Here is a 16,676-nt window from a genome sequence, read left to right as displayed (position 1 = left end):
GTGCAATCTAAATTAAATACAAAGTGGTAATGTTCGTTGGTAGCGCCGTGCGGACGGCCATAAGAACAACTCCATATGGAGATCAGATTTGATTTGGCATTACAGCGAGCCGTTTACATTTCCACCGTTTTGGCTGATTTCTTTATGCATGTAAGGCCAGCCTGCATCCCTACATATAAAAATAACAGGCACTAAAGAAGCATGCCAACAGTTTTCTAACTTACATTATTTTAACACAATACTGGTGGCTTCCCCTTTGACGTATCCCCGAAATCTCTCTCTCTCTCTCTCACTCTCTCTATCCCCCCCTTTCGAAAGTGTTGCTTTCCCGAAATCAAGGGGCCGGTTTTAGACCGTGTCCGATAATGTATAGCTTTTTATCTGGAAAACCTCCACGCAGTGGATTCTGATCGATTTCTACGACCATTTTCTACGTAACGGTACATTGGAAATCTAATTTCTCTTCGGCAGTCGCATACGCGCTGTGACCACTCTTTTCTTTGGGTAAAGTCCCGCTTTCGTCACGTCTTGTAGCTTATTACGTCTCTGAATGTTCTACTCTATTGTAACAGTGGGTCACTTTGGGACAGGAAAGACTGTATAGGTGACGATGCTTAATTGAATACGTTCAAATGAGCTCATTAAAACAGTTGCGACTTTCAAGGCCAATAATACAACGCTATTCGGTTTCCGTGACTGCATGCTGGAAGTACAGGATATGTTGGTGAAGTAATGAGTATTTTTTTTTTTTGCTACACGTTACACTAATACCCGAATTTTGTAAAGTTTACTTAAGCATTACCGCTGGGCTGTTCAGCGCTGGTACTATGGCGTAGTGTCCCATGGTGAGATGGAACGCGCCAGCTGTACATAGCGCCCAGATATTACCAGGATGCTGGACTCGCTAGAATCCGAATATAGCAAAATATGACGTTTGCGATCATTGAAGCATGACAAGTCGATTTCACGTATCACATCGTTCTTCAGCAGTTTGAAGTCTATGTCTTTGTCGACCTTCAGCTGCGTTTATAGGTTTGAAAGCGCCTGAAAATACCTCGCTTCGGCGCTGCGCGGTTGCCCTTCAATCTATATCATTGAATTTATTTAAACCTATTTTATTGAACACTGACTGTAGTCGGCAAATTCGTTGCTTAACAAAAGGACCATGGTGGTCTACCTTGTCGTCTGCGTAATCTTTTGCTGTCGGGGTGTTTCTGCCCCGAAAACAAACATCCAACGTAGATTTAACGTTAATCTTAGGTATTCATAAGCATCTAGACGCAAGCTACCAGGCATAATTAGGCTTTGCAATAATCCAGCTTCTTCCTTCCCCAAAGTTACACAATGGTTAAATTAAAATAATCAAAATATATTGCTCTATATTCAATGAATATATGCACTTGAGAAGGATTTAGATAGAAAGAATGATAACTTATACGTTTTTTTGTAATTGTTAATAATACGCTACTAAAGTTAGAGAATCATTTGTGTGCGTGAAAAGAGCTGGGAAGGGACAAATGCTTTTGTTGTAAGCGAATTTAGATCTTGTTCCAGTTATGAAATAGCTGAAACATTTGGTGCGAGAACATCCACGAATAGGAAAGACTCAAGCTAGGGGCATATTATGACGGAGTAGTTCAGCCGAACTTTTTGGGTAACTAATCAGGAACTTCTTATCCTAAGTCTCTTGTAGATGGTTCAGCCACAGTCTCACAGCTAGTTCTAACAACTTGTCCGGAACTGTGAATGGATGCTAGCACTCAAATCTCAATAAAATAAAGTAGCACTTAAAAAAATACACTATTTGGTTACTTTGATCAAATGAACAAGAACAAAAAATCGGACAAATGGCTACCGTATGATTTGAGCAAGCATGAAGGATAGATCTCAGGCTACAACAGTGACCCGTTCTTGTACTTAAAAGTGAGTCGTAGTAAAAACATTGATCCTTAACGATAACCGCAACTAAACTAATGGAACATCAACCCAATGTATACCTGCGAAAGCTTATGGAGACTGTTTAAAGATTTAATGTAGGCATTTTCCACTACACCTTCACGAGTCGAATAGGAAAAAAAATCGGAAATAACGAAAGTTCATCTTCTAAGATTAGTGGACAGAGATGATGACAGAGTCCTATTGCAAAATCACGTTTGACTTCCTATCACAGTAATAAAAATTGGAATTACAATTCGAGGCTCTCTGCCATTCGCCATACTCACCTTTAAGTACTTCACATATATAAATAAATAAGTTACATTGAAAATTGACGCAAAAAATTTGAAAAAAAGTTCATTATATTCCTCTTCATAATAATATTGTTTGTCAATCATCTTCGTCACTCTGTGCATTAGATGCAATGACGAATTGAGCCGTACGCTTCATTGACTCTCACATTTGCATTTGTAGTTAACAATTCTTCCTGCGATGGCGTAACAAAGCTACGCCATCCGATCAAGAACTTTGCTACTCCCCTGCTTTGATGCTCTCCTTTGGCTTTGCAAAATAAACAAGACAGTGCCTAATGACTTGCTCCACGGATCATCACCGTTCTTTAGAAGAAATCAAGGGGCCGGTTTTAGATCGTGTCCGATAATGTATAGCTTTTTATTCGAGAAGCATGTAACAGGCCAATCGTCACTTAACTTCGTTTCCTAATTATGAATTTGTCCAGAAATGGCTAACAGCTGAAAGTCGAATGGCCTACAATGGAAGGAAACAACGGACGAACTCGCATCTTTTCTCGTTTTTCAAAGCAGAACCTTGCTTGTGTGACCGCATAGCGAGCAGCCCCAGGAATCGTTGGCAGAAATATCGCCAGTTGCCTGTAGCATATTTTCTTAGCTAGACTCTCCTCCGTATCTCCTTTTCTTCTTTTTTTTTTTTTGCTTTCTTTCTCTCTATCTTTTTTGGATTTTGCTAGTTTTGGTTTTGTGCGTGTGTTGCGCTGTCTAGTTAGTTGTTCCAGCGACAAGTCCGTCTGGGCTCAGCTGAATACTCTGCTAGATACATTGACCGTTAAGTATCCTGTATATATCGGCACCAAATAGAGGACCTCCGATAAAATGACTTTTCGTTTGTCCTAGTGCCTGAAGCCTTCGAGACTTTACCCTGGACCACACCTCGCTCCAATCGCCTATTCTTTCTTTAAGCCTGTTTGAATAATTAAACGTGTTTTTACTTAACCTCGTGTGTATGCGACTAACGAAATGGCTGCCTGCTACCGAAGTACCGACGCTCAAGTACTGTACATATTAACTGTTCCTGATTCTGCTGCCGCCAGCAAACTTGCGTCCTGCAAACTAATGTGCTAGGAAACCAGTGGGGTAAACGAGGTATTGTAATTAATATAAATTGTTCAGTTAGGCACATCCTTGGCCTATCGCATCCGCTTTGTCGCTTCACCGTAGAACTCGCTAGTTGGCAGCCTGCCGAGTTCGCTGCGTTAGAAGTCATGATCTTAGAGGCCGCTTTGGTCCCTTCTTGCACCTGAACCGACCCGACCTAGTATTTTGCTACGATGACGATGATCGCTCTGCGACTGCCGGTTAAGCAGAGGCAAAATTAACAGTGACACGTCAAAGTCAAAGACTGAATCGTAGACAAGTTATTGTTAGAAAAGTCGCCAGTCAAGTACACAACACCAACGGCTCAAGTAGAATCCCTTTCAGTGGAATACTGGATTCTATATTAAACAGGTCGTGCTAGAGGTTTGTTCTCACCGACAGGATAAGTGGAAAATGTTAAAAAAATAAAAAAAGAACAGCCGGAAGTTGTAACAAAAAAAAAGTAAGCGAAAAAGATAAAAGAGAGACGACGGTTGACACTGATATAATTTACTAATTTGTAACGAAAGCTACAAGATACCGATAAGCGCAGAGTTGAATAGACAAGTAAGTTACAACCGATACTTCTATATACTGGAGTAGCTTATAGAGCTTAGCGATAAAGCAACAAGTTAAGCAGAGTTCGTGTGTGTTTTATTGTAACACATTACACGAAAATATAACTGAAGTATTAATAAACTTAATTTGGGAGACAGTGTTACTATGTAGAAAAAAAGAAACGTGGCGAATGTCAATAGCACGGTTTACGTTTGGGGTTCGTTTCGTATTTTCTACCTGTTTCAACAATAATCGAATACGTTCTCTTAGATTTCCATCATTTATACTGAACATGCCGAATGTCCCATTTGGTCACAATGGCTGCTATAGCTGCTGTCACTATTGTTAGAATACAACGGCGCAGAAGTTCATTATTCCAAGTCATTCGTGGCAGAGTCGCGTGGGCATAACTTCTACTGTTTTACTCACACTATAAATAATACACCCTATTCGTTTTTCATCAGTTCCTTAAGACGTAAGTAACTGCCTGCTCTGCGATAGAGTTCATACGCTTAATAAACAGAGAGCACTGGAGTCTGTGTACACTACAGTCTGCATATCTGCAACAGAGGAAACGCGTGCTCGCTTGGGGAACAATCGACTTTGTCCACTTTTTCTAGTTTTTTTTAAGGCCCGCTTCCTCTTTCTTTTTCATTTCCCTTCAAAGGGCATATGTGGGAGTAGAGGACACAGTGGAGCAACCTCAACATGCGATGTATCGTGACAGTCTTAGACTGTTAGGGGGTGCGACGATCCGATCCAAGAAGCCACAGCGTCCACGCTGTTCAAAGGACACGCTAAAGCCTATTCTTAAATACTGATAAGCAGAAGGGACTGGCAAACTGTAGTCATAGCCAGTTGGCGCTTGACAAGGACACTGTCAAACTGCGACGCGACTCGCGATATACCCTCCATAATAATACTGTATTGCATCCCCAGCCTTCAAGTGTTTCGGTTTAATTTTGAGTAGTAGATACTCTTCCTTTTTACTCCAGTTGATCTGCACCTTTTTGCCTTGATGGATCTCCGGCAGCCACCCCGCGACGTAGCGTTAACGGACGACATCGCCAGGCCTGTGTAGAGAGGCTTGTCTTTTAGCGTGTGGGTCGCCTGTCGTTGTTTAAGAAACGGCCCATGTAAGTGCAACATACTGCGGCCTTGAGGCAGAATTAGCAAAAACCAATTTACATATGGCAGGCGAATACGTAGTCAATATCTTTATCCTTTGTTTTACGACGAATTATGTGGGAGGGACAAAGAAGAACGGAAAGAGCACCACTCCCGCCGGTGGTAAAGCAGCAGGAGGAATTTCTGAGCAAATCTTCAAGACTAGAGGTTAGCGAGACAATGAAGCGCTCAGGGTTCCATCATGGTAAACAAGGGTCAGTGCCAGCGGGGAAACACAAACGCTCAGCGATTGGGTGACTGTTATTGAACACATGCAGAAAGTAGGAAGTTTTAAAGGATAAAGGTTGCTAATGCTTGAAGAATGAGATAGTAATTTTTGGCACAGGGTTCAAAGTTCGCTACCTGGGTTCAACACACATCCACGGTTGTATAGGCTGGACATGTCCCTATTAATTTTTAAGTAGTTTAAGCTAACGATAGCAGCTCGGTCTAGATCAATCCTCAACGATGAAGCCCTGTGTAGTTATTAAATATATCGCTTATAATTACAGAGCGCTCGCGCTGTGGTCTTGTGGTAACTTGCCTACCTGCGGTTTTTAAGTATGCATACGAAGTATAAATTCGAGGCTGCTAGTAGACGAAATTTGTCCCCTGGTAACTGTCCAAGGAAGTGACTATCAGCAGTATTCAACTGTTACTTGAGATAGCCGATTAAAAATAGATAGCAACACGTCATAACACAGAAAAAATTACGTACATATTTTTTTTTGCTAATCAACTGCGCTATCTTTGTCGCCATTAAAATATTTTTCACTTTTAACTACCTTTCCTAGCAAAAATAGGGCATAATTTTATCATTAGAGTTTGTTTACTTTCTAGAGGCAAGCTCAGGGAGCTGAAACGTTTTAAACAATATAGTTCATTAACTTTTGCAAATATTGCTTAACGATTCCGTCATGTTTCATGTTGCACCATGCACTTGATGGCCAAATGTATTCTCCATTCTCCATCTTTCCCAAACTATACTCATGGATCAACACTCGAAACTTGGCCAATAGCCCCTTTTTTAATTTTTTTTTCCAGTTCTTTTACAATTCAGTGCTTTTTACATTTTATTATTTCTACGTTCCATCGGTCTGTAATTGTTTGAAAAACTGTCTCTGTCACCATCTCAGAATGTTGATTTGCGAGCCCCAATGGACCAAACAAACCCGAAAGTGTCTCCAGGGACATTCTGAACTAAATCCCATCCTTATGCGGACGCTTTACTAAGCACAGGTTTCTACGGACGTCGGCAGTCCCTCACCTGGTCGTAACCTTGTGCCGCCTTTTCGAAGACATGGCAAATACTATTTGAGTTGTTTGTCTGTCTGAGCTTCCTGCAAATATCGTCTTCAAGAAGGACTTTCCCGAGGCCGAGTTTACCTCGGTCTTCACCAGTCTTTGAGATTTACTGCAAAAAGCCATTGTCGTCGTCGCCACTCCGCCGACAACAGCCAGGACGACGAAGGTCTAACGTCCGGCAGCAATGAAGCTAGCACCTGGTAATTCCGCCAGTTCTTCATACATGCGGTTTCTTTTACGGAAGTCGGCACGGAGATTGAGGGAAGACACGTCTGCTGGTTTTCTAGACTTTTATGTATTTTACTCCCGTCGCGGGTAGCCCTTCGTAGCTATCGTGTGTCACGACGAGTCAGTGGTTTGCTTTTGCCGCGGTCCCCATTGACCCACCGTCGGAATTATACCCTCGTCAATTGACCGCGCCGCTCTCCCCTGTCTTCGAGATAAAGCCAATCCATTAAACTCTGCCATTTTCCTTTACTTTCCTTTGTGTGCCTTTCTCGCTACCGGCATTCAGCACCAGTGCCCGCTTTTTATCAATTCAACAAAACGTCGATGTTTGCCTCCGTCTCGTGCTTGCTTCTCAAAGAATCTTCACGGTCTTACAACTGCCACCGGCCTCACAACTAGAATTAACATTCACTCACTAACCATCCAAGGTCAAACAATAGCAGTGGCGTTTGACGTCTTTTTTCGCGGCCAGCAATCCGTTTATTGGCTCGCAGGCCCGCCTCACGCGAATGAAAAAAGTTCGGAGCTGACCGAAGACCTGTGTCCTTTACTCTACTCGTTCTTTCGGCGTTTCTTTTACCTTTGGTCTGCAATCGACCGCCACTACAGCTGCGGCCGCTGCCGCTTAGAGCTATCCAATCGGTCGGCCTGCTTAGCTACTCTTCTCAATTTGACGGTTTTTTCTTTTGCCCACTTTTTACCATTCTTTGTTAATGCCTTTTGCTACTCTTGCCAAACCCCTTTATCTATATGTTTATTTGGGTTCGTTGTCTGCTTCTAGCGAGGACGAGAATTCTGGAGGAATCTGGGAAGGGACAAAGTCGTGAAGTGGTGCATGGATATCGCATCAGAAGAGGTGTAAGCCTCAAGAACGTAGAAAGCCAAGTTAGATGTGCTTTCCTTGTGCCTCTCTCTCTCTGAACTCGTCTTTTTCTGGTAACTCTTTCACTACTTGCATTATATCGTCGGAAACGAACCACCCTAAAACGTATGGTCCCGACCTGACCCTTACGTGTTCCTTTTATGACAGGCCTGGCTATTTTTGCCTGGCATTGCTACAAAGACTTATCTAAGCAAAGGGCCCTTAATAAAAAAAGCCTCCATGCCTCGAGTTTTACGTCCGGCACCGCCGCCATCAGACAGCTGGCTCCCAGCACGAAACTACGTCTGCGCATACCCAGGTTCGAACTTAAACCATAACGTAGTGCTGAGAGTGGGAGACAAGTACGTTATCCACTAAGTTAATACGAGCAACCTAGAAAGAACAAGCTGGGAAAGGAATATGGTTATATTGATTGTCTTTTCTACTGTTAGTCGAATTTGTACTCGAGCGTCAAACTGTGTCAAATTAATTTAGTGACAAAGTTTAAGTTACCAGCAAAACGGCTGCAGATTTGTCGCTTGAAGACTTGATCTGCTTGCAGCTTGAGGGCGAAGGCACCTCCTAGTTCTTGATCGCAACACTGAGTATCCTTGGTGTGCGTCACGTTCTCTCGCCAAAAGCTCACGACCGATAAGAAATCCAAACTAAAATCTGTACTGACCTAACTCATGTCGCTTTTAAAGAGATATCGTTAGCTGCTGGTTCTGCTGCCGCAGAAACGAACCCCTATGCTACTACCCCAACTACGAAACCTGTATATGCGCGGTCTTTTTCTCCTTTCTTTGCATTTTCCGCTCCTGATATGTTAAAAGTTATAGATTGATATTTTCTTGAAGCTGGGGCTTGGGAGGACTTGGGAGACAATTTAGCCCGGAGTTCACATCCAAATTCGCCACGCGTTGAAACCTGTTCTAATATGTGCTGCGATAATACATGTATAATACAAACACGTATGAAAAGTCCAACAGACCGACCATTACTCGGCAATGGGAGACCCAGAGCTTTGGTTTCTTTTAGATCGCTACTGAGTGTTCCTAATAGCACTATTACGAAGCAGCAAAGAAAGCATCTACACTCCTTCTCTTTCACCTTACCTCAAGGGCAAAAAGCTGTTCTTATGCGGTTCCCCCGTTCAATTTGTAGAAGGGTATGGCCATCTTCCTATGTGTGCAAGCTTTCAGGTGCCAATCCGATCTGTTAAATTCGCTAACCGACGTCGAACAAGGAATGTGCTTATGAATATCTGCTTCGTCATGCCTTTCTCCTGCCTATTCCAATGCCCCTAAGGCGTCTTTAGAGGAACGGCACCGATACTATGCAAAACCAACTGTATGCGCATTGTATAATCAGGTAGGACTCGATAGCTCGCCAAAACGCTAGTCCGCTCCAAGGCGCGGAGTCAGGGTGGCAAACACTGATCAAAACCAAGTTTCGTGCACCCGAGACGTCGGCAAGGGTAGTGTTGAGAGGGTAATTCCTAATGGATACGATATAACCTCGAAGTGGGATACCCTGGCGTTGGGGAGCAAGCATGGACGCAGCAGGCGCACGAAAGCAATCGTCGTGGAAGAATACCTCATGGACTTTGGTTCTACCCGCAGCGGCAACAGTGGCATGGCTCAGCGCGATGCTATGTAGATTTTCATTGACAACAGCTTTGGCAGCATCTCATTCGATCAGAGAGGGGTAAGGGGCGTAAAATTTTCGTCGACACCGAATGCGTACCTTCAAAGCCGCATATACATATTCCTATACCCTGAACAAGGTTTGGTCACGGGAAACAAGTAAGGTACGAGGATTAATACGACTTGGGTTACACAGTGAAAAGAACTCAATAATCACACGCGGCATTGAAGATGTCGCTAGGAATAACGTAGGGAATCTGCTTTCGAAAAGCAGAAGTCTATCTACTAACCTGGTCAATTCGGCAACGTTAAATCAAAAACACTGACATGAAACACATCCGGCCATAATTGGCCTAGATATATGGCCTGTCACATAACGTTATACAGCTGGTCGTCGATGCCATACGCTTTACGGATAAAGCATTGTCGCAAACGGCGTTGTTTCTTAGCTTGAATACGTTTTCCACGAAACGATGGTTACGTCCACATGAATAGCATTGAGAGTGTCTTTGACTGACGAGAGCTTCGAGCGTACAAAACGCGAGCTAGCTTTTCGCATATGCGCATTCGTCACATTTGAGCCATGGTCTCCGTGACTAACGCGTCTTTTTGAGAACATTCCTATCAAAAGCATAAATATGTGGCCATCGCTGATTATATATTGGCAAATATCGATTCATATATCTGTCGAAAAAACCGACATATGTTCAGCACGACCCACCCCGACTAAACTTTCTATTCGGGATAGGTTTGAACTATGGTTCCCAGGGATTGTCTATAAGATAGAATTATTCAAGAGTATTAAAAAGAGTTGGCTTCGGTAATCAATAGATGGTTTGCAAGAACCGCCAGAGGATGCTGCCGCTCTCGCAGGGATTCGGGTCGGAGGACTGAGCCTTTAGTACAAAAGTGCTTATTTCGAAACGCTACGCCGTGGGCATAGTTCACCTTCTACGTTCCTTCCTTGTGAAGCCATGGCTCTGGCGATCGTGAAAAATCTGCATGAAAGACGCAATTCATGTGGTAGGTGAGGAACATTTCGATACCTCAATTTCTAGGTAATCGTAACTGTGAAGTCTATTGTGCCATATTGGTCTGATGGGGCTGGGTTGATCCAGCACCATATGCCATGCGATTACCATCCAGCCGAGCAGTAGAGAGGCACTTGACGCGATCGTAAACGTTCAATAATCGTAATTATTAGTTAGTCTCGTTTAGTTCACATTTCTACTTTAGTAAACCAATAAATAGACGAGGACTTTGTTTTGGCGTCAAAATGAAATTTCTAAACGGTCGCCTTGAGCGAGATTCGTATTCAGAGGAGAAAAGCAAACATTTTCACTTGTCACCAAATAGGTAAAAAAAAAAAGAGCGAATCCTAAATAAAAATTTGAGAATAGTTCTGTTGCGCTACCATTTTTTTGCGTCGCAAAACTTATGTGTACACGTTCCTATGTCAGCTTCCGCAAATTAATTTTCCCGCATTAAATATTAAAACTACATATAATAAAAACATAAAAATAATTCCGCAACGAAACATCTTAATTAAGAAAATATAGCTATAAATATATACTCTCTCAATATAAACTTTCCGAGATTTACGTAATGAATAGTTTTCTCAGTGTATCGTCCCTAGGCATAGTTCCATTGGACCAGTGGCGCTTTGCACGGAACCACGTCTGTGTATGTCCGAATTCAAACCTAGACTATCACAAGTTCATCAGGCGAACAAGAACGGGGGGTCCTTTCCGACCTGCCGCTAGTCTGGAAACGTGCTTATCCAGCCCATCCAGCGTTCCATCCAGCTCAAGCTATTTGCAACCAATAGGTTAGTACTTGTCCAGTCCGATTTACAGCTTTCGAAAATGCCACATTTTTCTAATCGGATTTATCAGATAATGTAAACCAAACGACGGGTAACAGATGCACCTGAACTTTGCAAGTACGAATGCTCAAGCGGATCGCACATGCCCGTTGACTAGGTAGATACCACCGTATTCTGAGATATAATGCCTTAGGATATCTTGTCACATATCTGATTTAAATGTTAAGACCCATTTTTAGTTAATCCAACTTACCATTCCAACAGCAATTATATTACAAAGACCTTTGATAAAGATGTTCTGCCATTCAGCAATTTAATGCAACGTATCATTAAACATGATAATTCAGTCTGCATCGTATGTATGCCCATTATTTGCCCGCTCATAATAAAACAATCAAATTGACTCAAACCGTGTACCGTACTCTGTTTATTGTTCAGATCCCTGAACGTTATGAAATCGATGTACTTTGCTTTTTATATGACGAAATCGTTTTTTTTACTCCATCCATTACTGTTTTTCTGTGTTTATTACTGTTTTGTGTTTTACATCACTCTGTTTAGTCGCGTTAATGACCAAACAGATCTCATTGTTTTTTCGCAAACAGGTGTCGCGATACTTCTCAGTAGAATAGTACGTATATAAGCAAAGCTGCCAACTGCTAACGGTCGTTGTAACAAAAATAGCTTCACAACAGCGTCGGACCGCATGATTTGTTCCGTATGCATCACGTCTACGACAGAACTCTGCTCTGAACGTTGGTAAAACTTCTTTAAACTTTAAAACTAGCTTTTTCTCAGGACAACAAAACGACCAGTATCTCATGGGACACGCCTCGTATATATGAATCGCTTACTTTTAACCAACAAGAGTATAGAACGATCAATGTAACTAGACGCAATCAGTGAAAAATTGCTGCCTTTTTGTCTTACTGCAATACCGTATCCGGGAACTGCAAGCATTAAGCGAAGGTTGCTTTTTCCAGGGGGAATAATAAGGTCATAATTGTAAACGGAGCGGATCATTGTAGAGAGGAGAGATTACTTCGTGTTAACCTTCTTTAACTAACGCAGGCGCTGATGCGAAGAGCCACGGGTCCTCAGTAGGATCGGATATTATAGACTGGCTATTTGGAAAATCTTGCGCAGGACATCGATTTCGGATCACGGCATGATCGCCGCCTTCTGTTGACAAACAATGGACACAGGTAAACGCACACAGTACTGACTAAACGATGTCCACTGGTTTAGCTCTCAGAGTATAAACGGTAATGGCAATTTTGTGAATACGTTTTACGACTGTCAATCTAACAATAGTAAATGGCCCTAACACGGTCCGAAATATCCTTGAAGCAATCCGACGATAAAGTTCTAGTATGAGGACAAGTTTAGAACCGAAATCAGAAGTCGGGAATGAAAGCGACCCAGTGGGCATCTAAACGATGAATACAATTCCATTCGCAGAATTCAGGCTATAACACATTATTGACAGAATGGCTTGTGACTTCAAGGGCTGATATTAAGATACGCACGCAGTCGGAAAGATGCATGTGTAGAAATAAAAGAGCGCACAACCGTAATCTTGAATCTAAACCCTATAAAAGATTGTATTGCTTGATTTTTCAACGTTCCGTTACCACTCCTATCAATAGATTATGCGTAAAGTTGTTATGAAAGCATTGTACGTTTCGGCGGGTTAGCATCAAAAAGACGTCCCGTTTCCTTTTCGCTCTTTCCTGGTGTCGTCTGCTTCTCGGCGGGTTTAACTAGAGCCTGCTTTTAGCTGCTGCTATATATAATCACTACGTCGTTTTCCTCTTTTTTCGATTTACCTAAGCCACCACTTCCTTTACAAGATAATCGTAAGAAGATTTCGGTGGCAATAACTACTGTTGTTACTGTATGTATCTCCGCTCACTCAAGACGTGAGGCGCTAAACACAAAGCCACCTTTGACACACTGGATTTTACGAGTTCTGTATTTCCTCACGGTTTGTAGGTTATAGTTTAGGGCAGTGATACAGTGATTTTAAAGGGAAAATGCTATTCGGGGGGGGGTTGCAGGGTAAGGCGTGAGAGGCAGGCCAAAGGAACGCAGACGATGGGGTTGAACAATACGCTTTTGAAGTATTATGGTAAGGCTTATAGTCGTTCGTAGGTCGAGATCGAAAAGGCTGAAAAATAAGTGGACGTTTCGGTAATAACTTCGACCAAAAAAGGGGATATTGTACCAATTTTTCAGAGAAAGTATAGCACAAATGTGATTTTTGTAAGACGTGTACTGGGTAAGAGAACGTGTCCACGCATCATACGATTGTCAGCAAGACAATCGTATTTCTTGGAAATTATTTAGAACAACTTACTATACAGTTATCATGTATAGAAAGTTTGTTGAATTGATGCTGATACGGTAGTAAGGATCCATTTAGATGTTGACTAACTAATTTTCTCTAAGACGACACAGAGATTTTAACCGATTCCTACCTTTTTCGGGTGAAAGGGCGAGAACCAGCGGTTAATCCGATATCCACTATCCTTTCGTTTGGAAAGCATCGTCATTTGAAATGCCGCATCACCGCGGTAGAGATCAACTCACTTACCAACAGTGCAGCATAAATATGCCGCATAAACACTGGGACTTCTACATGGTAAATGTCAACCTGTTATTTAACAGGTCGGCAAGTACAAAACATCTTAAAACAAAATTAATGTATGTTTTGTATGTAATGCATGACAGTCCTTATCGAGTGCTAGAAACTGGTCCCGTATGCGCGGCAATTTCCTGAGCTTCACTCACATGTTCACTATTTTAATTACGTCCCTTTGAAAAGAAAATACAGTCTTTAAGTGATGACGATGATTATTATGACAACTATAATAACTTAAACCACCCGCTTCGGGAGAGATCTATAAGCTAATAGCTGTTAATCGACATGATGATTTTTCAAATGCTAGTAACTTGTCATTTAAGGTGACGATATTGGTTGAACTTTGTTTAACTTTTTTCTTATTTGTCGTCTTCCTTCGTTCAAGTGAAGTTCCGTTTGACAAGCGATGAACACCGAATTCGTTTGCATGCACGACTGATTTCTACATGCGCTTGATCCTCGGTATCAATAAGTTAGAGCATTATAGCAAAGCACCGCCACATATCACCGATATTTAACCTATTAGATAATAATAATCGCAACGAGAAATGCTTCGCCTAGTTGCTTCGTTTATGGTAGCGGTTCTGTTTCCTACTGAGCACCTTGTCACGCCACATCTTCCTTGGATAATAACCAAAACACAGTCTTACATTTATAACTTAGCATTATCGGGATCATTGTCGTTATTGAGAGGAATCTATGTGTCGATGTATCTTCTATTGGTCCACTTTTGGATCATAGAAAAATTCTGTCATTCTCCGATGTCTTGAACACTTTTTGCTCCATATAGCTTCATATATATATGTGCGCTGTCCGCAGGTTTCGCTGTTAATCACCATTTCTCTCTGTTCGACGACGCCGACTCTTCGTCATCATCAACCCGTATCACAGTTTGTCGCGTATGGACAACGGGCTCGACTTCCGGAGCATCCTCAGCAATAGTGGATGGCGGAATCCGTATCAGTGCGGAAGCCGGATGACAAGACTGACATTGGACAATACTGGCGACGTAATCCAAGGCGGTAAGGTAAAAGCAATGACGAGTCAAGTCGTAATCGTGCCGTCCCGACCGTTGTCTTTCGTTGATGTCGCTGTCGTTTCCCAATGACACTCGTATACCCGCTGCTATAAGCCATGTCACCACACAGTGTGCTCTTTCTTTGATTGATTCTGCTAATAGCGGCTATCTTTAAATAGCATTTTTTTGTCTTCTTTGATGATGTCTTTAAGCGACGACACTCACTCAGTTACGACACTGGATTCAGATGCACTTTTCTTTTACTACGCCTGTACAATAAATTTAGCGCTAGTATGCATCGCGCATGCCATTGGCAACAACACTTGACAACCCAAAGTGACTTACACTCCTATGTTACCTTTTTAGTTCTTGATTTTTGATGATGTCACCTGATTTTGTCAACGCGTCTTATTGCCTTAAACAGGTCTTTACGCACAAACGACTTTCTCATTACTTAAGCCGTTAAGGCCGAACTGCAACGACGTTGCCTGCCAATCTACTCTTTGAGGCGGGCCATTGTTACTGAACTTGTAGCACAGTAGTAACAATGACAGCAACGTTGTCACACGTAATGAACGCCTTTGCTAAGGGTCATCAATAGTAATAGCGGCTGTGAGCAAGGGACTGGCAAAGGCGCCGGTCCCATGATCTGTACTGTGTGCAGAGTACGGCATAGGACTTTGAAAAGACCGCGTACATCCGTCGTTATCAAAGGGGCGTTCGATTCTGCTGTGGCAAGACCCCGGCTACGAGACTCCGGCGCCTGCCTTTACCCAGGGGCCCTCTGAGCAGCAACAGCAGCAAGCGTGTGGAAGAGAAGAAGTTAAGCGAACAGGGCCCCCTAATGGAAAGGTACACCGTTGCAGGAAGTAGCTGCTTGCCTCGGTCGCACTCACCGCTAAGCGGAAACCACCACACGTCAGCGGCCAATCTCTTACCCTCTCGTGACCCTCACTCATCGTGCACACTCAACGCAAAAGGGAAAGGGACAACGGGCGAAGGGCCTAAACGGGAAGCCCATGGGACACTGGGTCGTCAGGCAAGTCCATTTTTCCCGAGATTTCGTAATCCTAGGCGTCACCCCGATGGCCTCCGAAAGGAATAAAAGGGACAAGGCTCCTTTATCGCACGCTTATTTATCTTAGTAGCCCATTTAAATCTTCTACATGCATTGTAAGCCGACAGACATTTTAAGCAGAAACGCTGCATACACGCAATTTTATATTGACACCTGTCGCCGGTTCATAGACAGGTCCTGAATCAGAATAGTTCCCGTCGACTCAATCTACCAATTAGCAGCAAGATACCATCGAGAATGTATCGTATAGTATAAGGTTCTATGACTTGAAGTTGGCCAGCTGTTCTCATCGTTGCCTCGCTAGATAACCTTGCCTTAGGAAGTCAAACTAAGGTTTGGCGTTCGTCAACACTCAATATCCTGATAGCAGCATCGAGCATTTCCCATTGGCCTAGTTTTCCTCGTCTGGGGTCCTCACCCGCCTGCGCACCGACTGCCCGCCAAGATGAACTTAAGCAACTCGAGAGTCACCTATGGGCAATAGCAAGGAAAGGACGACGGGGGAGGGTTGCAAGGACGTCTGCAGGTTCTGTCTGATGAGACGCCGAAGCGAGCAAGCCGACCCAACAATTGGAGCTGCATGGGGCGTTCCGATCGAAGCGCACAAATAATATCCAAGGTTTATGTTTGGCTGCCGAATCTTGCCATATTGCCGTCAATCGACTGATACTGCAGGACTAACCAAACGGATGATATGGATAAGTTAAGCGTATAGTTTGATCAAGGCAGCTCATTTCGGGTAGCGATTTGCGGTTAATTCGAGTCTTTAGAAAATGCTGATAGATTAGTGAACGACCGGTATAAGGGAAGAAGAGATACACACATCAACGAAAGTAAATTGCTTTAAGGCCTACCTTATAATAGAATCCAATTCACTGAAATGTATAGATATCGCCATTACCACTTTACTTCGAGTGTGATGACACTCGGCAAAATAGGAGCAGTGGCGTAGTTTGGATGACTAGTGCGCTTATTTCTTAATGCGTAACCACTGGTAACCAAAAACTCGCGGCTATCGA

At 42.9% G+C, this 16,676-nt stretch overlaps 1 protein-coding gene and 1 long non-coding RNA gene across 4 annotated transcripts in view; one reads left to right on the top strand and one right to left on the bottom strand.

Annotated features, from left to right (window-relative positions):
* Positions 1-16,676, bottom strand: part of LOC111249932 (uncharacterized) — a 390,414-nt gene that overhangs the window by 44,404 nt on the left and 329,334 nt on the right. The window lies entirely within an intron of this gene.
* Positions 10,690-15,300, top strand: LOC147755785 (uncharacterized). Its single transcript, XR_015326910.1, has 4 exons — positions 10,690-10,920; positions 11,523-11,672; positions 11,901-12,122; positions 14,381-15,300. It is a non-coding gene; the product is annotated as an uncharacterized LOC147755785 (long non-coding RNA).

The sequence above is a fragment of the Varroa destructor genome, unplaced genomic scaffold, assembly GCF_002443255.2.
Source record: "Varroa destructor unplaced genomic scaffold, Vdes_3.0 BEIS01000004.1, whole genome shotgun sequence".
In the NCBI taxonomy this organism is placed as follows: domain Eukaryota; kingdom Metazoa; phylum Arthropoda; class Arachnida; order Mesostigmata; family Varroidae; genus Varroa; species Varroa destructor.
This window is presented reverse-complemented; position numbering and strand designations above follow the sequence as displayed.